Genomic DNA, 24,101 nt, shown 5'->3' with positions numbered 1-24,101 from the left:
CATATTCCAGAACTACCACCCCATCCCACTGCTACCCCTCCCTATCAAAGTCCTGGAGAAGGACACCAACCAGCACTTCACCGAATACCTGCAGAGGAACAGCCTGCTTCATGCCTCTCAGTCCGGTTTCTGTGCCAACCAGACCACCGAGACCGCCCGGTGTTAGATATTTTACAACAAGAATACCTGGATATTATATTTAAAAAGAAATATAAAAAAGAAACTCTCGACTCTTTGACTTGAGTCTCCCCTTAAAGTCCACCGGGCCCTGTCCTATACCCCTGGCCCTCCCTCCACTCCTGGCCCTTCCTCCTGCCTCCTCCCTCTCCCTCCTCCCTCCTGCCGCCTCCCAAAGGCTCACCTCCTTTGTGACCTCGAAACCCTCACCTGTCCTTGTGTAACGAACTGGTGAACAGTTTCACTTCCGGGTGACGAAGGGCAGGGACAGCACCAGAAGCGGAAGCTGATACGTTCCTGTAAGTGTAATAATGTCCGGTCACCACCAGCAGAGGCAGAGAAGGAGCAGAACCTGGTGAACCCCTCCCAGGCATGTGAGTAGAATAACTTCTGGGTCAGCTGCGGTAGAGTCAGAACAAGCAGCAGAAGCTGAAACGATCTCCTCCGGACAGAGAATGTAATAGGCTCGAGGTCAGCGGCGGCAGAGATAGCACAACACAAGCAGCGGGTCTCAGCCTCCTTCACCCTCTGTGTCCAGCCTCCTGCAGAGGAGGAAGAGCCCCCGAAGGTCTGTGCAGGTATCTTCACCTTCAGACCCTCACAGGCCCCCTCAGACTCCAAATCTGCACCTGCACCCCCCCTACCCAGCCCCAGGAGGAGGAGAGAGCCTGGAAATGTCTGCACAGGTTTCTGCTCAGGTAGGAGATTGTCAGCACCTTCTGCTGTGTTTGTAGAAATAGACTGAATAATCCTGGAGGAAATCTCTGACAGGAGCCGGGCTGAGCTGGGCTCTTCTATCCGGGGGGTGGGGGGGGGGGGGGCAGGCTTTCCTTCCAGCCCAGGGGGTGTTTGTGGTCATCATTTGTGTTAAAGAGGGGATCTGAGCACTGCACTGCATCTTACAGCACTGTGAGGAATCTGTGCACTGCACTGCATCCTACTGCGCTGTGAGGAATCTGTGCACTGCATCTTACTGCACTGTGAGGAATCTGTGCATGCACTGCATTTTACCTCACTGTGAGGTATCTGTGCACTGCATCTTACTGCACTGCAAGGAATCTGTGCACTTCATCTTACTGCACTGAGGAATCTGTGCACTGCATCTTACTGCACTGTGATGGATCTGTGCACTATACTGTATCTTACTGAACTGTGAAGAATTTGTGCACTGCACCTTACTGCACTGTGAGGAATCTGTGCACACTGTACTGCATCTTCCTGCACTATGAGGAATCTGTGCACTGCATCTTACTACACTGTGAGGAATCTCTGCACACTGCACTGCGTCTTACTGCACTGTGAGGAATCTGTGCACACTGCACTGCATCTTACTGCACTGTGAAGAATCTGTGTCACTGCACTGCATCTTACTGCATTGTGAGGATTCTGTGCACATTGCACTGCATCTTACTGCACTGTGAAGAATCTAAGCACACTGCACTGCATCTTACTGCACTCTGAGGAATCTATGTCACTGCACTGCATCTTACCGCACTGTACAGAATCTGTGCACTGCATCTTATTGCACTGCATCTTATTGCGCTGTGAGGAATCTGTGCACTGCACTGCATCTTACTGGACTGTGAGGAATCTGTGGATGCAGCACTGCATCTTACTGCAACGTGAGGAATCTGTGCACTGAATCTTACTGCACTGTGAGGAATCTGTGCACACTGCACTGCATCTGTAGGAAGTTGGCTCTGTATGTGCTATTTCAAAGTAAGGAATAGCATGCACAGAGTCCAAGGGTTCCCCTTAGAGGTAAAATAGTGGTAAAAAGAGATAATACTAATGCTCTATTTTGTGGTAGTGTGGTCGAGCAGTAGGCTTATCCAAGGAGTATTGTTAAGCATTTGTTGTACATACACATAGACAATAAATGAGGTACACACACTCAGAGACAAATCCAGCCAATAGGTTTTGTATAGAAAAATATATTTTCTTAGTTTATTTTAAGAACCACAGGTTCAAATTTAACATGTAATATCTTGTTTGAAAGGTATTGCAGGTAAGTACATTAGGAACTTTGAATCATTTCAATTGCAGGTATACTTTTCAAGTTATTCACAAATAGCTATTTTAAAAGTGGACACAGTGCAATTTTCACAGTTCCTGGGGGAGGTAAGTTTTTGTTAGTTTTACCAGGTAAGTACGACACTTACAGGGTTCAGTTCTTGGTCCAAGGTAGCCCAGCGTTGGGGGTTCAGAGCAACCCCAAAGTTACCACACCAGCAGCTCAGGGCCGGTCAGGTGCAGAGTTCAAAGTGGTGCCCAAAACGCATAGGCTTCAATGGAGAGAAGGGGGGGCCCCGGTTCCAGTCTGCCAGCAGGTAAGTACCCGCGTCTTCGGAGGGCAGACCAGGGGGGTTTTGTAGGGCACCGGGGGGGACACAAGCCCACACAGAAATTTTACCCTCAGCGGCGCGGGGGCGGCCGGGTGCAGTGTTAGAACAAGCGTCGGGTTCGCAATGGAAGTCAATGAGAGATCAAGGGATCTCTTCAGCGCTGCAGGCAGGCAAGGGGGGGCTTCCTCGGGGAAACCTCCACTTGGGCAAGGGAGAGGGACTCCTGGGGGTCACTTCTGCAGTGAAAGTCCGGTCCTTCAGGTCCTGGGGGCTGCGGGTGCAGGGTCTTTTCCAGGCGTCGGGACTTAGGTTTCAGAGAGTCGCGGTCAGGGGAAGCCTCGGGATTCCCTCTGCAGGCGGCGCTGTGGGGGCTCAGGGGGGACAGGTTTTGGTACTCACAGTCGTAGAGTAGTCCGGGGGTCCTCCCTGAGGCGTTGGTTCTCCACCAGCCGAGTCGGGGTCGCCGGGTGCAGTGTTGCAAGTCTCACGCTTCTTGCGGGGAGTTTGCAGGGTTCTTTAAAGCTGCTCCTTTGGATAAAGTTGCAGTCTTCTTGGAGCCGGTCCGCTGTCCACGGGAGTTTCTTGTCGTCGTCGAAGCAGGACAGTCCTCAGAGGATGCAGAGGTCGCTGGTCCCTTTGGAAGGCGTCGCTGGAGCAGAGTTCTTTGGAAGGCAGGAGACAGGCCGGTGAGTTTCTGGAGCCAAGGCAGTTGTTGTCTTCTGGTCTTCCTCTGCAGGGGTTTTCAGCTAGGCAGTCCTTCTTCTTGTTGTTGCAGGAATCTAGTTTCTGGGTTCAGGGAGAGCCCTTAAATACTAAATTTAAGGGCGTGTTTAGGTCTGGGGGGTTAGTAGCCAATGGCTACTAGCCCTGAGGGTGGGTACACCCTCTTTGTGCCTCCTCCCAAGGGGAGGGGGTCACATCCCTAATCCTATTGGGGGAATCCTCCATCTGCAAGATGGAGGATTTCTAAAAGTTAGAGTCACCTCAGCTCAGGATACCTTAGGGGCTGTCCTGACTGGCCAGTGACTCCTCCTTGTTATTCTCATTATTTTCTCCGGCCTTGCCGCCAAAAGTGGGGGTCGGGGCCGGAGGGGGCGGGCAACTCCACTAGCTGGAGTGTCCTGCGGTGCTGTGACAAAGGGGTGAGCCTTTGAGGCTCACCGCCAGGTGTTACAGCTCCTGCCTGGGGGAGGTGTTAGCATCTCCACCCAGTGCAGGCTTTGTTACTGGCCTCAGAGTGACAAAGGCACTCTCCCCATGGGGCCAGCAACATGTCTCTAGTGTGGCAGGCTGCTGGAACCAGTCAGCCTACACAGATAGTCGGTTAAGTTTCAGGGGGCACCTCTAAGGTGCCCTCTGTGGTGTATTTTACAATAAAATGTACACTGGCATCAGTGTGCATTTATTGTGCTGAGAAGTTTGATACCAAACTTCCCAGTTTTCAGTGTAGCCATTATGGTGCTGTGGAGTTCGTGTAAAACAGACTCCCAGACCATATACTCTTATGGCTACCCTGCACTTACAATGTCTAAGGTTTTGCTTAGACACTGTAGGGGCACAGTGCTCATGCACTGGTACCCTCACCTATGGTATAGTGCACCCTGCCTTACGGCTGTAAGGCCTGCTAGAGGGGTGTCTTACCTATACTGCATAGGCAGTGAGAGGCTGGCATGGCACCCTGAGGGGAGTGCCATGTCGACTTACTCATTTTGTTCTCCCTAGCACACACAAGCTGGTAAGCAGTGTGTCTGTGCTGGGTGAGGGGTCTCTAGGGTGGCATAATACATGCTGCAGCCCTTAGGGACCTTCCCTGGCATCAGGGCCCTTGGTACCAGAGGTACCAGTTACAAGGGACTTATCTGGGTGCCAGGGTGTGCCAATTGTGGAATCAAAAGTACCGGTTAGGGAAAGAACACTGGTGCTGGGGCCTGGTTAGCAGGCCTCAACACACTTTCAATTCAAACATAGCATCAGCAAAGGCAAAAAGTCAGGGGGTAACCATGCCAAGGAGGCATTTCCTTACACAACCCCCCCCCCAAACGAAAGAGGATGAGACTAACCTTTCCCAAGAGAGTCTTCATTTTCTAAGTGGAAGAACCTGGAAAGGCCATCTGCATTGGCATGGGCAGTCCCAGGTCTGTGTTCCACTACAAAGTCCATTCCCTGTAGGGAAATGGACCACCTCAACAGTTTTGGATTTTCACCTTTCATTTGCATCAGCCATCTGAGAGGTCTGTGGTCAGTCTGAACTAGGAAGTGAGTACCAAAGAGGTATGGTCTCAGCTTCTTCAGGGACCAAACCACAGCAAAGGCCTCCCTCTCAATGGCACTCCAACGCTGCTCCCTGGGGAGTAACCTCCTGCTAATGAAAGCAACAGGCTGGTCAAGGCCATCATCATTTGTTTGGGACAAAACTGCCCCTATCCCATGTTCAGAGGCATCTGTTTGCACAATGAACTGCTTGGAGTAATCTGGAGCTTTTAGAACTGGTGCTGTGCACATAGCTTGTTTCAGGGTGTCAAAGGCCTGTTGGCATTCTACAGTCCAGTTTACTTTCTTGGGCATTTTCTTGGAGGTGAGTTCAGTGAGGGCTGTCACAATGGATCCATATCCCTTCACAAACCTCCTGTAGTACCCAGTCAAGCCAAGGAATGCCCTGACTTGAGTCTGGGTTTTTGGAGCTGCCCAGTCCAGAATAGTCTGGATCTTAGGCTGGAGTGGCTGAACTTGGCCTCCACCTACAAGGTGTCCCAAGTAAACCAAAGTTCCCTGCCCTATCTGGCATTTGGATGCCTTGATAGAGAGGCCTGCAGATTGCAGAGCCTTCAAAACCTTCTTCAGGTGGACCAGGTGATCCTGCCAGGTGGAGCTGAAGACAGCAATATCATCAAGATAAGCTGCACTAAAGGATTCCAGCCCAGCAAGGACTTGATTCACCAACCTTTGGAAGGTGGCAGGGGCATTCTTTAAACCAAAGGGCATAACAGTGAACTGATAATGCCCATCAGGTGTGGAGAATGCTGTCTTTTCTTTTGCTCCAGGGGCCATTTTGATTTGCCAGTACCCTGCTGTTAAGTCAAAGGTACTTAAGAATTTGGCAGCCCCTAATTTGTCTATTAGCTCATCAGCTCTAGGAATGGGATGAGCATCTGTCTTGGTGACAGAGTTGAGACCTCTGTAGTCCACACAAAACCTCATCTCTCTCTTTCCTTCTTTGGTGTGAGGTTTGGGGACTAAGACCACTGGGCTAGCCCAGGGGCTGTCAGAGTACTCAATTACTCCCAATTCCAGCATCTTGTGGACTTCCACCTTGATGCTTTCCTTAACTTGGTCAGACTGTCTAAATATTTTGTTTTTGACAGGCATGCTGTCTCCTGTGTCCACATCATGGGTACACAGGTGTGTCTGACCAGGGGTTAGGGAAAAGAGTTCAGCAAACTGCTGCAGGACCTTCCTGCAGTCAGACTGCTGTAGGCTAGAGAGGGTGTCTGAGTAGATCACTCGATCTACTGAGCCATCTTTAGGGTCTGATGAGAGGAGATCAGGGAGAGGTTCACTCTCAGCTTCCTGGTCCTCATCTGTTACCATCAACAGATTTACATCAGCCCTGTCATGGAAGAGCTTAAGGCGGTTCACATGGATCACCCTCCTGGGGCTCCTGCTTGTGCCCAGGTCCACCAGGTAGGTGACCTGACTCTTCCTCTCTAGTACTGGGTAAGGGCCACTCCATTTGTCCTGAAGTGCCCTGGGAGCCACAGGCTCCAAACCCAGACTTTCTGCCCTGGTTGAAATTCAACCAGTGCAGCCTTCTGGTCATACCACAACTTCTGGAGTTGTTGGCTGGCCTCAAGGTTTTTACTTGCCTTTTCCATGTACTCTGCCATCCTTGAGCGAAGGCCAAGTACATAGTCCACTATGTCTTGTTTAGGCTCATGAAGAGGTCTCTCCCAGCCTTCTTTAACAAGAGCAAGTGGTCCCCTTACAGGGTGGCCAAACAGAAGTTCAAAGGGTGAGAATCCTACTCCCTTCTGAGGCACCTCTCTGTAAGCGAAAAGCAGACATGGCAGGAGGACATCCCATCTCCTTTTGAGTTTTTCTGGGAGCCCCATGATCATGCCCTTTAATGTCTTGTTGAATCTCTCAACAAGGCCATTAGTTTGGGGATGATATGGTGTAGTGAATTTGTAAGTCACTCCACACTCATTCCACATGTGTTTTAGGTATGCTGACATGAAGTTGGTACCTCTGTCAGACACCACCTCCTTAGGGAAACCCACTCTGGTAAAGATACCAATGAGGGCCTTGGCTACTGCAGGGGCAGTAGTCGACCTAAGGGGAATAGCTTCAGGATACCTAGTAGCATGATCCACTACTACTAGGATGTACATATTTCCTGAGGCTGTGGGAGGTTCTAGTGGACCAACTATGTCCACACCCACTCTTTCAAAGGGGACCCCCACCACTGGAAGTGGAATGAGGGGGGCCTTTGGATGCCCACCTGTCTTACCACTGGATTGACAGGTGGGGCAGGAGAGGCAAAACTCCTTAACCTTCTGGGACATATTGGGCCAGTAGAAGTGGTTGACTAACCTCTCCCACGTCTTGGTTTGTCCCAAATGCCCAGCAAGGGGAATATCATGGGCTAAGGTCAGAATAAACTCTCTGAAACCCTGAGGCACTACCACTCTCCTAGTGGCACCAGGTTTGGGATCTCTTGCCTCAGTGTACAGGAGTCCATCTTCCCAATAGACCCTATGTGTTCCATTTTTCTTGCCTTTGGACTCTTCAGCAGCTTGCTGCCTAAGGCCTTCAAGAGAGGGACAGGTTTCTTGTCCCTTACACAACTCTTCCCTTGAGGGTCCCCCTGGGCCCAAGAGCTCAACCTGATAAGGTTCCAGCTCCATAGGCTCAGTTCCCTCAGAGGGCAGAACTTCTTCCTGAGAAGAGAGGTTCTCTTTTTGGTGTTGTGTTGCAGCTGGTTTCCCAGCAGACTTTCCTTTTCTCTTGGTAGGCTGGGCCATTTTTCCAGACTCCAGCTCTACTTTTTCACCCTGGGCCTTGCACTGTGCCCTAGTCTTGACACACACCAGTTCAGGGATACCCAGCATGGCTGCATGGGTTTTTAGTTCTACCTCAGCCCATGCTGAGGACTCCAGGTCATTTCCAAGCAAACAGTCTACTGGGATATTTGAGGAGACCACCACCTGTTTCAGGCCATTGACCCCTCCCCACTCTAAAGTTACCATAGCCATGGGATGTACTTTAGTCTGATTGTCAGCGTTGGTGACTGGATAAGTTTGTCCAGTCAGGTATTGGCCAGGGGAAACCAGTTTCTCTGTCACCATAGTGACACTGGCACCTGTATCCCTCAGGCCTTCTACACTTGTCCCATTAATTAAGAGCTGCTGCCTGTATTTTTGCATGTTAGGGGGCCAGGCAGCCAGTGTGGCTAAATCCACCCCACCCTCAGAGACTAATGTAGCTTCAGTGTGACACCTGATTTGCTCTGGGCACACTGTTGATCCCACTTGGAGACTGGCCATTCCAGTTTTAGCTGGATGGGAGTTAGAAGTGGTATCTTTCTTGGGACAGGCCTTGTCTCCAGTTTGGTGTCCAGACTGACTACAGTTTCGACACCAGGCCTTTTTGGGATCAAAGTTTTTACCCTTGTACCCAGGATTGTTTTGTGAAGAGGCTCTGGGCCCACCCTCCTATGCAGGTTTTTGGGGGCCTGTAGAAGACTCTTTACTATTTTTATTTTTGGCTGTCTCACCACCTTTCCCCTGGGGAGGTTTTGTGACCCCTTTCTTTTGGTCACCCCCTGTGGAAGTTTTGGACACCCTAGTCTTGACCCAATGGTCCGCCTTCTTTCCCAATTCTTGGGGAGAAATTGGTCCTAGGTCCACCAGATGCTGATGCAGTTTATCATTCAAACAATTACTTAATAGGTGTTCTTTCACAAATAAATTGTACAGCCCATCATAATCATTTACACCATTTCCTTGAATCCAACCATCTAGTGTTTTTACTGAGTAGTCTACAAAGTCAACCCAGGTCTGGCTCGAGGATTTTTGAGCCCCCCTGAATCTAATCCTATACTCCTCAGTGGAGAATCCAAAGCCCTCAATCAGGGTACCCTTCATGAGGTCATAAGATTCTGCATCTTTTTTAGAGAGTGTGAGGAGTCTATCCCTACACTTTCCTGTGAACATTTCCCAAAGGAGAGCACCCCAGTGAGATTTGTTCACTTTTCTGGTTTCACAAGCCCTCTCAAAAGCTGTGAACCATTTGAAGATGTCATCACCATCTTCATATTTAGTTACATATACTCTTATGGCTACCCTGCACTTACAATGTCTAAGGTTTTGCTTAGACACTGTAGGGGCACAGTGCTCATGCACTGGTACCCTCACCTATGGTATAGTGCACCCTGCCTTAGGGCTGTAAGGCCTGCTAGAGGGGTGTCTTACCTATACTGCATAGGCAGTGAGAGGCTGGCATGGCACCCTGAGGGGAGTGCCATGTCGACTTACTCATTTTGTTCTCCCTAGCACACACAAGCTGGTAAGCAGTGTGTCTGTGCTGGGTGAGTGGTCTCTAGGGTGGCATAATACATGCTGCAGCCCTTAGGGACCTTCCCTGGCATCAGGGCCCTTGGTACCAGAGGTACCAGTTACAAGGGACTTATCTGGGTGCCAGGGTGTGCCAATTGTGGAATCAAAAGTACCGGTTAGGGAAAGAACACTGGTGCTGGGGCCTGGTTAGCAGGCCTCAGCACACTTTCAATTCAAACATAGCATAAGCAAAGGCAAAAAGTCAGGGGGTAACCATGCCAAGGAGGCATTTCCTTACAGCATCCTACTGCACCACGAGGGGTCCCTGCCACTGCACTGCATCTCACTTCACTGTGAGGATTCTGTGCACTGCACTGTGAGGAATATGTGCACTGCACTTCATCTTACTGCACTGTGAGGAATCTGTGCACTGCACTGCATCTTATTGCTCTATGAGGGATCTGTTTACACTGTACTGCCTCCTACTGCACTATGAGGGATCTGTACACTGCACTGTGATGAATCTGTGCATGTACTTCATCTTACTGCACTGTGAGGAATCTGGACACACTGCACTCCTTTTTACTACACTTTGTGGGACATTGACTGAAGAGGATGACTGTGAAAATGGCACTGCTTTTTACTATACTGTGAGAATTTTGATGCACTGGGATCAGTGCTCTGCTCTACATCTTACTGCGCTATGAGGAATATGTGCCACTGCGCTGAGGAATCTGTGCACTGCACTGCATTTTACTGCACTGTGAAGAATATGTGCCACTGCACTGCATCTTACTCCACTCTGAGGAATCTGTGCATGCCACACTGCATCTTTCTGCACTATGAGGAATCTGTGCATGCAGCACTGCATCTTACTGCACTTTGAGGAATTTGTTCACACTGCATCTTACTGCACTATGATGAATCAGTGCAACTGTACTGCACATTATTGCACTGTGAGGAAACTTTGCACTGCACTACACTGTGAGGAGTCTATGAGGGTCATTCTGACCCTGGCGGCCGGTGGCCGCCAGGGCCACCGACCACGGGAGCACCGCCGACAGGCTGGCGGTGCTCCAATGAGCATTCTGACCGCGGCGGTTCAGCCGCGGTCAGAAGCGGAAAGTCAGCGGTCTCCCGCTGACTTTCCGCTGCTCTTTGGAATCCTCCATGGCTGCGGAGCGCGCTCCGCAGCCATGAGGATTCTGACCCCCCCTACCGCCATCCAGTTCATGGCGGGAAAGCCGCCATGAACAGGATGGCGGTAGGGGGGGTCGTGGGGCCCCTGGGGGCCCCTGCCGTGCCCATGCCAATGGCATGGGCACGGCAGGGGCCCCCGTAAGAGGGCCCCGAAAAGTATTTCAGTGTCTGCCTTGCAGACACTGAAATACGCGACGGGTGCCACTGCACCCGTCGCACCTTCCCACTCCGCCGGCTCGATTACGAGCCGGCATCCTCGTGGGAAGGTCGTTTTCCCCTGGGCTGGCGGGCGGTTTTACTGGAACCGCCCGCCAGCCCAGGGGAAAACTCGTAATACCCGCCGCGGTCTTTTGACCGCGGCGCGGTAATTTGGAGGGCGGGATCCTGGCGGGCGGCCTCCGCCGCCCGCCAGGGTCATAATGAGGCCCTATATGTGCTGTACTGCCTCTTACTGCACTATGAGGAATCTGTGTCAGTTCACTGCCTCTTACTGCATTGTGAGAAATCTGGGCACACCACTGCATCCTACTGCGCTGTGAGGATTCTGTGCACGCTGCACTGCAACTTACTGTACTGTGAGGAATCTGTGCACGCTGCACTGCATTTTACTGCACTGTGAGGAAACTGTGCACTCATCGTTCTGCACTGTGAGAAATCTGTGCACTGCATCTTACTGCACGGTGAGAAATCTATGCACTGTATCTTTCAGCACTATAAGGAATCTGTGCATGTTTCACTGCATTATGATTCACTATGAGGAGCCTGTGTCACTACACTATATCTTACTGCACTATGAGGAATCTGTGCATGGTGTAGTACATTTTACTTTACTGTGAGAAATCTGTGCACACTGCTTCCTATTGCGCTATGAAAAATCAGTTCACGCTGTCTTATTAAACTTTGAGAAATCTGTGCGCACTGCACTACTTTTTCATCCAGGGCCCTGGAGCTGTAGAAACGCTTTGTCTGTCGATCATACTGTGACCACAGGTGTCCTGGCACTAGTGGACCAAGGACAGACTCATGGACTTAAAACAGACAGTCAAAGCACAAACCAACAGGACATAATGGGAAGGGATGAGTCAAGTGGGCAAAAGATAGCCCATTACAAAGGTGGCGACTCAGATCACTGAAGATCCTCCGCCTACATCTAGTCCTCTGGAAAAAAGGAATATGAGTTACGGCCTGTTGGCTGGATCGCAGAAGCCATGTAAGAGTGTGGGGCACCAGCTTGTCTGACAAGGAGGTTGGAGTACCTCTGTACTTTGTAAAAGGCCTAATGAATAAGACAGAGGATTTTAAAGTGTCTTTTTCCTGGGAACCAGTGAAATGACATGATGACATTTCTGCAGCACTAGCATCTGCATTACTAATATATTCTGAGTCTGCTGTAGCCTTCCCATCCCTGCCTTCAGTATGCCAAGATAGATAGTCTACTTGATAGGAATAAATGCTCTTGCCTCTTCCACTCTCTTAGGAGTGGAGAGTAATGCCAGAATCATTCTAAGGATCCACAGTTGTAAAACACAAGAACAACAATTTTTTCTTTTCCATATGTTGCTCATATACAAGGGAGTCTCTCAGAGATGAAAACAGGGCTTCCTATTTGAAGCAGGTCACACCCACATGACCCTGGTGTAATTACAAATCCAATTTCTTCTGTAAGTGCCTCCTTGGAGTGTATTACAAAGTAGTACAGTGCAGAGATTTCCTCTTCTGTTAGCACGCCCTACAATGTAAGTAAAACACAGCGTAATGTGCGCAGATTCTCTTGTTTAGTATTAGAAATAAGTGGTGCAGGGTGCAAAGCACACACGGTATATGCCCCTTCTACTGTAGTGTTGTTGCTCAAATGTGAATTTATCTTAAAAAACAAAAGACAAGAGGTGTTTGGCAAAACAGGAACGGTTCGTTTAATTACACATTATGGCCAGAAGAGCAGTTACAGAAACGGGGTCTGAGGACTGTCTCTCAGTGTACAATCCATCTGAGCGGGGTTTTATACATTTCTTTGGGTGGAATAAAACAATTACAACATTTCTTGCTGGGTAAGCAATCGGAACAGTTGTCTTGGAGTCATAAATAAGGTCCTGTTAACATATGCATGTAGTCCTTGACCTTGCGTGGACACAAGGAGGGCCAGTGAGTAATGTGTCCAGATGTCTGGCCTGAGGGGCGTGTGTTCATGGCATGTTACTGTGCATGCTGTGTTCTGATTGGCTAAGTATTCCTAACTTCATGTATCATCTGACTTTATGGTATTTTGGGAATTTGCGCACCCCTCCGGCCATATGTGTTTTATTGGGTCCAATCTCTTGGGTCAATTGTGGTGTCGCTGTGATTATCTGTGGGATTGATCTAGATTTCCTGTTCATACATTTGTCTGCGGGCTAGATGCTGCTCCACCTGTGACCTGTCAGGCAGTAACCTCGGGCCTAAGTGCCTGCCTGTCGAGGGAGAGTTCATAATCTGATGGGCGAATCTGATAATAATTATGCAGTTTCCTTTTTATATGTGAACGTATCATGGTGAACACCGACATCAACTTTTCCAGTAGTAACACATCTTTAAAGTTTTAGTAGTCGTTAGCACTTGAATGGGTGTCAGGCAGACCCCAGAAGACTAGTGCAATTGTCAGACTTCCATTCCAGCTATGAAAATGCTATGTCATCGGCTTAGGGTGATACCGTCAAACTAAAGGAGAGGAAAACCCCTCAGTAGCGCCACATACAGACTAAAGAGAAAGGGTGAGACATAACATCCCATGGACTGCTCCATACACTATCACCTACATTGCTGACTAGAAGGGCAGAGAAGCAGCAACCCATGTGCACCCACACAGAAAGAAGCAGAAGCATTGAAAATTTAGGCAAAAATACCTATCGCCAAAGGACGGTTGACCAATATCAAGCATTCAGCAGTGTCAAAAGTAGCTGTCAGCTGTAAGCGCCAAGCCCATCATTATGACTCATTTGAAACTTGTCTGGGAAGGCCAAAAGAAATGCCATACACTGCGGACTGTCCTTTTACTCCTGCCTTAACTACGTCTTCACCAAAGGACTGTACCAGCACAGCCCTCACCCCAATCCTGAATGACTCAGTCAACTCAGCCACTGTGCTGAATGCCTGCAAACATGCCACAGTACCTCCCACCCCTCCTCAAGAAACTTTCAATGAACACAGAGATGCTCACCAACTATCAGCTCATCTCGCTGCTAACCTGCCCAGCTAATGTTATGGAAAAGACAAACGTCTTGCCACCAACCTCAATGACTTGACCCTCTCAACCACCTCCTCATTCTTGATTCAGGCACAAGAGAGGCCCGCTCTTATCTCCACAACAGACAACATATGACAGAGGAAACACCTCTACCTTTCTGGTACACAAAGAAACTGCTGCACCACCAGTGAAGACAAACATCACACCAATCCTGGAACACCTAAACTTCCAACTCCAAACCAGTGGCAAAACTACCATCAGAGGCACCCTCACCTATAGACCTTCACTGAACATGCCCTGGCTTCTGCAACACCATCCCCAATTTCATCGCCCCACATGCCATTGACTCCAAGCACTACATCTTCCTCGATGACCCCAAAGATGCAAATTCAGCCAAACTCCTGGAAAGCATGAGCAACATCAGCCTCACTCAACTGGTCACCAACCCCACACACAGCGCAGTGCACACGCTGGGCCCTATCTTTACGGCCAGCGACAGAGCTAAGTACAGTCATGTCTCCAAACTCACCTACTCAGACCATGCCATTATCCACTTCCCCATCGCAGGATCCCCATGCACCAACACCAGGTCCCCAGTTCCTCCCACTGCAGGAGGAATAAAGTGACAGAGACCCAATGGATGAATGCCTTCAATACGACCTGGCCTGAATCCGCAACCAACCTTGAACATCCCATCCAGAATTTCTCCATTTGGATCACCAACTGCATCGACAGAGTTGTCCCCATCAAGCCAGCCAAGACCAGCAGATTCACCAAACAAGCCAGTCGGTATACACCAGAACTCAGGACAATGAAACGCAACTGCAAACTGCCAGAAAGAAAGTGGCGAACTAGCAGAGATCCCACAGACCAAGCCACCTTCAAGTCAGCCCCCAACCAATATTACCAATGCCTAAAAGACTCGAAAAGAGTTGCACTAGCAGACCGCGTTGAAGCAAGCTCCAACCACAGCAAGGAACTCTTTAGCATTGCCAGAGAGTTCTCCTGCCTGTCAGCCACCAAAAACTAAATCTCCCCTTACCAGGAACTCTGTGACATGCTGTCGGTCTACTTCCACACCAAGATATCAACCATGTACAGTAACTTTGAACCCTAACCCACTGACATTTACAACCTCCTCACACCAACCAACGCCACCCTCAACCACCCAACACTTCATGGGAACAGCTCACCACACAGATTACCACAGCCATCATGAACTCCATCCACTCTGGAGCACCCGTGGACCCCTGCCCTCAATATTCCTTCAACAGCGGGAGCAAGGAAATCAGTTGCAATCTTGCCTTCATTCTCAATGCATCACCATGGTTGCCTTTTCCGACAGATGGAAACATGCAGAGGTCAGAACCCTGCCTTGTGGAATAACACCTGGTGGCCCTCCAAGCTTGGACCCACACTGACAGACTACACCCGCAACCTCTGCATCATCCTGTACAGCAAACTCACCATGAAACACTTTCTCCTCCGCCTGCTTTCACATCCTTTGCATGCTCCGAAAGATCTTGAGATGGCTCCCCATCAGCACCAGGAAAACCACCACTCAAGCCTTAGTCACCAGCCATCTGGACTACAGCAACACACTCTACACAGAACTCCCCACCCATCTCCTGAAGAGATTCCAGATGATACAGAACTCAGTTGCAAGACTCATCCTCCACCTTCCCAAACTGATCCACAACACCCCCCAACTCATGAACCTTCACTGGCTCCCCATTCAGAAAATATACCAATTCAAGATGCTGACACACACCTACAATGTCTTCCACAACCAAGGACCAGCATACATCAACCACCGCCTGAACTTCCAACAGACACTCCAGACACCTGCACTCTGCCTCCTTCTCACACACTCCCGGCATCCTCTGAAGAGCCTTCTCCTACCTCGCTTCCAAGGCCTGGAATGACCTTCCCCTTCACCTCCGAACATCATCCTCTTTCCCAGAATTCAGAAAGGGACTCGAGACCTGGCTTTTTGACTGATGCCAGCAAGAACCTTTGACCCAGGATACTCTTGCGGGTAAGTAGCCACACTCTACAATTGATTGACCTCTGCCCTCATCCTACTCGACCTATCTGAAGCCCACAACACAGTCTCCCACCACATCCTATTCTAACGACTGCATAAAGCCGGCATCCAAGGACCTAGACTTTGCTGGATCTGCTTGTTTCTTACAAGCTACAACCAGTCTGTCAGCTTGGCTCTCTTCATCTCAGAAGACTCCAACCTCATCTGCAAAGTTCCTCAAGGCTTTTCACTCAACTCTAACCTGTTCAACACCTACATTGTGCCACTCACTAACATCCGTGTGAATGCAGTCAATGTTATATCCTATGCTGCAGATCCCCAGATACCCTCCGTCTCTGAAAAAATGCCAAACAACAAGATTTGTTTCTCCACAGGCATGGCGGAAGATGCCAAATGGATGAAAGCTAACCATTTCAAGCTCAAAGCAACAAAGATGAAAGAAGTTATGATTGGCAAAATGGCCTACCAAACTTGGACCTACAGCCCTCCTGGCAATCCATGCTAAAAACCGTGGACTAGTAATAGAGAACCAACTCACTATGACTGGCCGAGTGAAGGCAGCCCCTGCCTCCTGCTTCCACACATTCATGGTGCTCAAGAAGCTCTCGAAATGGCTCCCTACCAACACTCACAGAGCCATCACCCAAGCCTTTATCACTAGCAAGCTGGACTACGGCAATGCATTCTATGTATGTCTCTTCACAGAAGGTGCAAGGCCATAAAAAACTACTCCCTGAACCCACATCATCCCAAACCTCAAAGAACTCCCCTGGCTCTCAATCAACAAACGAGCACTCTTCAAACTCCTTGTGCACACATTGGCCCCCACGTATCGCGACAACTACATAAACTTCCACAGCCCTCTAGACACTTCCGCTCAGCCAGACTCCCAATCACACACTTCCCCCGCTTACCACATCCGGCAGTTGTGTCTTCTCCTACACTCCTAACGCCCGAGACAACCTTTCCCTCTATACCAGAGTTGCCTTCTCAGTTTGTGAATTTTGCAAGAAATGGACAACCAGGCACAGCTCATGCAGTTCTTGTTTTCAGTACCAGGATACCCTGTCAGGTGAATTGTGTGCTGTATAAATACGCATAACATAACATTTTAGTGACATGCATTTTCACAGTGCTTATTGCCATCTCACCATTTTCTCCTGGAGAAACTCCTTCTATGTGCTACCAAGTTTGGTTGGTGAGCTGTTTCTCTTCCCACCCTGGAAGGAGAGTTACTCCAGCATTTTTCTGAAGCAAATCTCTAACAATTCCCAGCATGGGAAAGAATCACATTGAAGTTTGCAAAATGCTCACAAGTTTGTGATCATTCACAAACTGTCAACGCTAACTACACCTTGCTCCTCCCACTCCCCAGTTTTTGCTCTACATTTAACAGTGAGTAAAACTGTGCTTGACGAGAATTACACAGTGTTAAATCATTTAAACCTGGAAGGGATCCTTTTGAAAATAGCTGTCAGGGATCAGTAGAGCCATTTACAGCAGTAAACATAGGTATAAGACCATAAATGGCTTTCTGACTGAACACTAAGACTTTTGGCACCATAAAACACACGTAGATTACTTGGGTGGGACCCAAATGGTTTTTAGATTTTAGATTGTTCAGAATTGAAAACATGGTAGCAGGGATTTGGACCCAATGAGTTGGCCAGTTTCTACTAGGCACCACTTTCCATTGACTAGTTTTGTTTGTAAATGTTGTAGAAAGACCTACTGAGTCTCAAAGAATTCTGAGAGCACCCGACAGGGCTAAAAAAATCATAAAAATGTTACTAGACCCGCAGGTCGAGTAACTTAAATAATCTACTCGACCTAACTATAATGTACTTGACCCGTAAACGAGTCTCAATTGTGTGATCCTAGGCAAATAGTTTCCAGAGTCACCTTTTTCTTAATTCTCACATATGATTGCACCTTCAAATATGTTAGCTCAGCATTTTTGCAGTACAAAAAAACTCTTTTGTTTGTTTAAGTAGACTAAAGTTTGCTGCATGCATCACAAGAATCTTGCCCACATACCCATGAGGTCTAGCCCACATAACCTAGGACTTCTTTTAGTTTACTTACAACATTGCCATCAGGGCAGGAGTGTTCCTCAGTTTGTTTAAACACTCAATTTTAATAAATATATTACTAAACCATGATGTGGTAACATATTGTCATCACACACAGTAACTTTCTAAGCAATGTCCAAAAACCTCTCCACTCACTTGCAGCTTTACTGACAAAACTATATAGTGTATTAACAATCTGTGAAAATTGGGTTTCAGAAAACATATCCTTTGCACATCAACATGTAAAGTATTCTGATTTGTTTTCATCCTATAAAAATTTTTTTTTAGTCACACAGAAATATAAAAAAAGGTATTTCCCAACTACTGAAATATATTTTGAAATGTTTGCACAGTTGACTTAGGCCCTCATTACAACCCTGGCGGTCGGAGTAAAAGTGGCGGTAATACCGCCAACAAGCCAGCGGAAAAAAAATGGAATTACGGCCATGACGGTTTCCACCATGCCAAACCGCTACTTCTACACTCAAGGGTGGAAACGACCACTAGGCTTGAGACTCCGGTCTCCAGCCCGGCGGCCATCAGTAGACCGCCGGCGGTATCAGGACCCCACATACCACCATGGATTTCATGGGGTTTAGTACCGGCACAAAATCCATGGCGGTAGGCACTATCAGTGCCAGGGAATACATTCCCTGGCACTGATTGGGGACTCCCCCTGCCCCCTCCCCTGAGTCCTCCCCCAACACCCACGACCCCCTACTAGCCCCCAACGATGGTAGGACCCCCCTCCCCACCAGATACACACACACAAACACCCCCTACACGCACGCTCACACCACTCATACACATACACATACACGCACACATACATGCACACATACATTTGTCACATTTCCCATACACACAATACACCCACCGCATGCATACACTCACTCACACAACCCCTCTACACACTCACACGCACACCCCCAACCACGCACACAACGCCCCCCCACCCCCCTCCCCTAACGGATGATCACCTTACCTGTTCTGGTGATCCTCCGGGAGGGAACGGGATCCATGGGGGAGCAGCCTCCTCTTCACTGCCGACCGCCAGTATGGCTGCTGGCGGCTCTCCGTCCGAAAAGGGCAGAGGGCTGCTAGCAGTTATAATACGCTTGTCGGGAGACTGCCTGCACTGGCGGTCTTCGGCCTGGCAGAACAATCGGCGGTCTTGCAAAAAGACTGCCGAGGTCCAAATGAGGGCCTTAGTCATTTAAATGTTGTGTGTTAGGAAAAACCTGACACCCTAAATCCTTTTATCTTACATTCTAAGCAGCAGGTCACCTTACAACGTCCTGGAACTCTGCAGTCAGAAGGAAAATTAATTGTAAGAAAAACTGACTTTTGACCTCTGTCTTTAAACACATACCAAATGTGACATAAGAACAACATTTAAATGCATCTTTTATTGCCCCTCCACTTTTCAACTGAACAGAACACCTTTTCAGTGTCAACTCGCCAGGGGGGAAGAGTAAGTATTAAAAATAACTCGACCTAATCAAATAAGACTCACCAATGCGTGTGGTCGAGTGGATTTTTCTACCACTGCCCGAGTACTATGCCCGAGGTTAGCTTTAGACACGAGTTCTATGTAATGTCAAACGCCAACTGTATGTGCATAAAGAAGATAAGTGGTAAATTATGGGGGGGGGTATCTCTGCCCAAAGGGGGGTGTCAACACCTTCAGTATATTTTTAGCTGCTCCTTTTTTTACCTGTTGATGAAAGTCCTAGTTGTCTTTGATGTTGTAGCTCTGGCTGGACATTGGCCGTATTGTGTGTGTTTTACTATGTTGCACTGTGTGTGATCTCCATTTGGTGCCACGGCATGCCTTGACTGCTTGTCTTTACTACTTCACTGCCCTTGTGAGTCAATTACTCAAAGGAATGACTTGGTTATTCAGTTGCAATGTAGTGGACACCAATAAAATGTCTCACCAGCTCTTGGACCTGACAGCTCCTGCCGAAGAGTACCCAGATGGTGTTCCGCTGGGTGTGTTCAGCTGTTCTGGTCAGCACTTTTTCCAGCTCCGATTCATTGCACTGCCCTTGAATCCCTTAAATTTTGATTTTCACAAAGATGATCTCTCTGACTCCTCCATGTCACAGGTCAGGCATTTCCCTCTCTAAACGCTTCTTGTGCCACATGTGACGAAGCATTATTGTGGTTTTTAACTTTTCATGTCTCCACACTCACTGGTTCAACTATCTTTTTTCTCACTAAATCTCACAATATCTGGAATGTCTCACTGTTGTCAATTCTTTACACAAGCTGCTCTAGATTCAAAGTCAATGCAGAAATGTTTTTACAACTCTAGAAAAGAATACAGCATCAGCAGGATTTATTGTGAGAACTGCAACCTGTTAAGCATTCATGCTTGAGTTTTATAGCTATTGCTAAAAATGGCTGCCACAAAGTCTCGTAAAAGGTTGATCTTCTAAAGAAAAATCTAGTTCCTTGCAAGATGTCCTCCCTGCTTCTAGTGGTCTACCACACAAGTCCGTACGTTACCGTCTGTGCCCTCTGACACCAATCCAGCAGTTTCTCTTCTTGTGCTGTGGCGTTTCCTTGTTTTATTTTAATGACAAAACATGAAGTATGATCTGCCCATCAAAGAATATGTATATCCATCTCTGAATAAAGTGATTGTGTTTCTTTTTCAGCTGCAGAGCACCACATCCTTCTTACCACACACCACCTGCGGAGTCATATGCCATAGGTTCTATCAGTAAATCTTCAGAGCTGCCAAACTCCGCACATCTTGCATCTGGTAAGTCATATTAGTATATCACTGGGAATAACTCTTAATATCAAGGAACAGAGAGGATTATGATGGTCCATCACACTTCCTCCTAAGTCATAAGTGTACACAACAAATTGTTGTGTTCTGAAAAAAACATGAGTTTGTGGGGCTACAATTATCCTTATAATGATTTATCTCATTAGGTCCAGGGATTATCCTTATCAGATGCTCAGACCCTCACCTACCGAGGAGGCATGCTTCATCATCCGGTCGTGCTCCACGTTGATTGTGGTGTACAGTACGCAATGGGCTCCAAAGGAGCAGTTTTTTGGAGATTTTTGTTTTATTTTTTATGTGCGTGGTCGAAAGAACAATGCTTTTATCTGGTTGCTACGTGTTTGAAGTAAAAAGTTGTAGACTGGGTGATTTATAGCTAAAATTGCCTATAAATAACCTGTAGACTGTTTTAATGTTAGTTGGTTGTATCAATGGTAAGATAAAAAAAAAATGTTGTGGACTAGCTTGGCTTAATCATCCCACAAGTCCAATGAAATTAATTAGTGGTCTGTGCATCCTGATAAGGACAATCCCTAGTCCTGATGGGGTAAATCATTACAGTGATAATTGTAACCCTACATATTGCTGTTTTCTATGGGACGCCACACCTTGTTGTGTGTACCATTCATAATACCCCCAGCTGATCACCCTCCTAGGAAGACCGCTCCTCACTGCTCCCTCTTCTAACCCTCTTCTCAGCTCTGTTTGTGTAGATAAATATATGTAGTGGGGAACAAGGTATCATCTTTCCCAATATGTTGGTCTTTTGAGACATTTTGTTCAGTTACAGGGGGCTTAGAGCTCATCCATTGTAAACTATTGGTTAGCTTTGTCATCATTCTTATTTCTTTGCTTCTCTTTATTTTGCACTTGCCACGTCACTACCTCTTCGTATGCTGGCCTCTGCTCTGGAGCCTGACTCAAGTACTATTTCCTTGCCCACTGTGTGCTCGCTTTCAGAATTCAGAGGTCATTTATTTATCTTCCTGTTGTTGGTTGCCCTATCACTCCTTTGTTATATTGCTTTCCTCTCTCCCATATTGTGATGCTTGCCCCTTCCCACAGCATTCTTTTGTTTGTCCTGTCGTCCCACTCCACCTTCTGCGTTGTTCCTGCTTGCCCGTCCAGTTGCTTGCTCCGTTGCTTTTGCTTGACTCGTCATTTTTGCTTGCCCCTTTACTCCTGTTTGCTCTGGGCCTACTGCTCCACTCATGGGCTGAGTTGCTTGTTACGTCCCCCCACCATCCTCCCTGATTAACTTGCTTGCCTCGTTTACTTCCTGACCCCTTTCCCCCTCACCTGCTTTGTTGTTGTTTGCCCCATCTCCCTGCCCTCCTGCATTGTGTTGTTTGCCTAATCCTTCTGCTCCCTCCTGTGTTGTCACTTGCCCTGTTGCCCCACTCATGTTATCAAGCCTGCTCTGCCCCTTCTGCCAGGAAACAAAGCCCTATGCTGCATCACAGCACTATTTTTCTAATTTTAGCCAAACAACATAGCTAAAAGACATTGACAAAGCCAATAGGTCTCACATAAGCAAGACCTACTGGCTTTGTTAGTTTGTTGAAGATAAATGCTAAAGCCTGATACCTCGCTAAAGCGATCCATTTCTTTCATAAGAAGAGACTTTGTTGGGTTGCTCAAGAACACCAAGATGTTGTCAGTTTATAGGGTAAGTCGTGGTTTTTCCTGATGATCTTTTTTCCTGTAAAGTTTGTGTTGCACCTCACACTCTGCCATCTGCTCTATATACAGAGGGGAAAGGAAGGGAGAGAGAGGGCTGTCCTGTCTTTTGCCTGAGTATGTTTATTTGTAGTGACATGGCCCCGTCTATGCTACCTCTTCTGTGTGGAGGGTGATAGTTGTTAAAGATTCATCTAACAAAGATTGAGCCAAATTCAGGCAAGTTTCTCTCATGGGCTAGCATTCTTGTGAAGACTTTAGTGTTCACATTCAGGAGACTGACCTGTATGAAGAGTAATTGTGTGATCTTACCCCAGTTTGGGCAGTGCTCCATGTCAAACGATGTTTCTTCGTCTATTGTTCCTTCTACCTTATCTGTGAGGTGCAATGTCTTTTTACTATTATCATAGCAATGCCAGCCTGAATAAAAACCAGTCTGGTCTGGATCTGTTGGGTGTGACATGAGTGGATGCAGTCTTTGGGCTAGTATGCTGGTGAAGAGTTTGGTAACTACAGTCTGGAGATCGGCCTTATGAAGAGTTTGAGTATTGTGTATTACTTTCCTTGGTTTGTCTAGACAGTAGCCAGGTTAAATGTAGTAATAAAAGACTGCAGTTCCCAGAACCCATTGGAATTCATCACTACAGAAGACTAAACTGGGTGGGCTGTCATGGCACATTACCTGTGCACCTCCTCTGTTTGTACCTCATAAGCACCTGCCTGTGCACTTCTTCTGTTTGTACCTCATAAGCACCTACATGTGCACCTCCTGTTTGTATCTACCAGGTGAACGTCTCAAAATGAATCTTGTGATTCCTGTATTGCCAACCATGGCCGTTTGACTGTCAGACCGTTATCTGATTTCGGATCTGTGCAGACAACGAGTCGCCGCGTGCTTTGGCTAACAGTGAGCCCTGTAGAGTGAGTATGCAGCCATAGGTGTGTGTGTGTGTGTGTGTGTGTGTGTGTGTGCGATGCACAGAAAGGTGTTGGCACTTCAGAGGATCCAGTGTGAACAGGAAAGGATTGTGAAGAGGAGTGTGAATGGAGTTTTCTTTGTTATATACTTCCTGAAGAGTTTCCTTTTTTCTACACTTCCTGAAGAGTTACATTTATGCTACACTTCCTCAAACGTAAGTGACAGCATCATGTCCTGATCTATCTCTGTTTCCACAATTTGTTCTTCTTTAAATGAAATCTTGTCCATGTGCATTACTTTGTGAACACTGGTAGTTATCAATTGTTTCTGAAGTAAAGATGGGATGTGCTCAACAGAACTTTTAGTTAAATATTTGTGTATGGTATAAGTTTTAACATTGGTAAAGAAGAGATGACTTTTACAACCAGATAAATATTCCATTTAGCAGTTTTCATTCTCTTTACATCCAACAGGAAACAAGTCTTGAATGCACAAAACGATTATATATAATGAAGATAATGCTGTAAATCTGTAAAAGCTGTCATAAATAATGAGATCCAGTATTCGGGACAATATCAGTGCAATCAGCGACAGAGGAACCTGAACGTAAACTGACAGATCCTGGAAGAAGGAGTCAAGGTCAAGTCAGTGGCTATAAGAAGTGACCTCTACAAAATTAAGGCAACAACACTGACAAACCACCTCCTGTATAAACTGGTGTCAACCACTAGCTTTGATCGTGGGATCAGTGTGGGGTGACTACAGCAGTTCTCTGCTTTCTAGAATGATAAAAGACCACCATCCAATGCTCTAGGTGTATTGTAAACCCTTTCAGTCCAGCCTACTGCAACCAGAGAAAAGCACAACACTGAAGGGTAAAGGAAGGAGGCATCTGCTAAATAAAACACAGAGAACTGACCCTGTTTCCACAAACAGGAGAAGAAAGGATCTTTACCCGCAAGTATGGGAAACCATTGTCCCATTTAAAGACAGTCAACCAAAAAAGAAGCCTTACACATATTATGCATGTGGTAAGTATTTAGTGGCCATTGCTCTATATTGTTAAATCAGAAATCTAGTGTGC

The 24,101-nt window shown here is 47.5% G+C and overlaps 1 long non-coding RNA gene across 1 annotated transcript; it reads left to right on the top strand.

The window, feature by feature from the left end:
• Nucleotides 1-467: 467 nt before the first annotated feature.
• Nucleotides 468-24,095, top strand: LOC138287340 (uncharacterized). Its single transcript, XR_011202205.1, has 3 exons — nt 468-875; nt 20,282-20,388; nt 23,491-24,095. It is a non-coding gene; the product is annotated as an uncharacterized lncRNA (long non-coding RNA).
• Nucleotides 24,096-24,101: the final 6 nt, after the last annotated feature.

This window comes from Pleurodeles waltl, chromosome 4_1 (assembly GCF_031143425.1).
Source record: "Pleurodeles waltl isolate 20211129_DDA chromosome 4_1, aPleWal1.hap1.20221129, whole genome shotgun sequence".
NCBI lineage: Eukaryota > Metazoa > Chordata > Amphibia > Caudata > Salamandridae > Pleurodeles > Pleurodeles waltl.
This window is presented reverse-complemented; position numbering and strand designations above follow the sequence as displayed.